Source organism: Amphimedon queenslandica, unplaced genomic scaffold (genome assembly GCF_000090795.2).
Source record: "Amphimedon queenslandica unplaced genomic scaffold, v1.1 AMPQUscaffold_12857, whole genome shotgun sequence".
NCBI lineage: Eukaryota > Metazoa > Porifera > Demospongiae > Haplosclerida > Niphatidae > Amphimedon > Amphimedon queenslandica.
Window position 1 is genome coordinate 12785 of NW_003546907.1, and position 1087 is coordinate 13871.

The following is a 1087-nucleotide window of genomic DNA, read 5'->3' on the forward strand; positions in this document are numbered from 1 at the left end:
GTAACGTTCTTGAAACAGCTCATTGAACTTTATATTGCCATCCTTTTCCCATTAGCATAGCCAGGGCAAGGATTGATCAGTTGCCTCTGGAGAGCACTCCAGAAAAGTCATAGGTACAACAATATTTCAAATATGTCATTGTATATTATTAGACGCTTCACACAATGCTCCCTCTGCTTGTCCATGGTGGAGAGATCCAGATCAAGTGAACATCTCCACTGATAGCACCTTTCCCTGACTGGCCAGGATTTGAAATATTATGCAGCAGAGATGCTCAGTGTGAAACATTTGAGGAAAGAGGCCAGTCAGAAAAGGAAGCGAAGGGCTCCACCAGAGGATTGATGGAGTATACTGTGACTGACAATACACCAACAAAAGTCCGGAAATTGATACAGAGTGAGTAGCAGTCATCTTTATGTCATTAAGTTACCCACAGTGACCATGGCAACACACAATTAATGAGGTACCTAGAAATTACTGGGGACAATGAGCCATTCACCTCCACTCAGATGAAGAATTACCGTAGGTCGGGATATATTTGCGGCTACTTATTTTTGCGATAATAAAAACTAATAAAAAGGCTCAATTAAATACCATGGAAACCAATTGATCGTTGCTATGACAATAAGACCACGTGTTTATACAATTATAGTGTTCAGCAGCTGTTTATCTATTCTTGAGCAGCTTTAGTGGGAGCCATCCAGTTCTCCATCCGCTATCTTCTTGTATGGACCACTACCTTCGAGCTCTTTACTGCAAATCCTTGCCGCTCCACTTGCTGGTGATAATTAACCACGCCCAAGTTAATAAATGGGTGGAGAGTCCCAAGAATGGGCCAAGATACGGCGAGGCAGAGTGAGGAGAGTAGCTCTGGTTGAAACAGCTCCAAAGAGATCAAGGATTAGTAAAAACAAGAAGAACAACGACCCAAGAACACTGCAACAGAGTCCTTTGCTATTAATATCGCAGTCTTTTCAATTAAAATTGCATCTGGTAACCATGGTAATTGCTGAGTGCGGGAAAAAATCGCGAAAATAAGCAGCCGCAAATATATCCCAACCTATGGTACGTTAAAGAGCTACAGAAA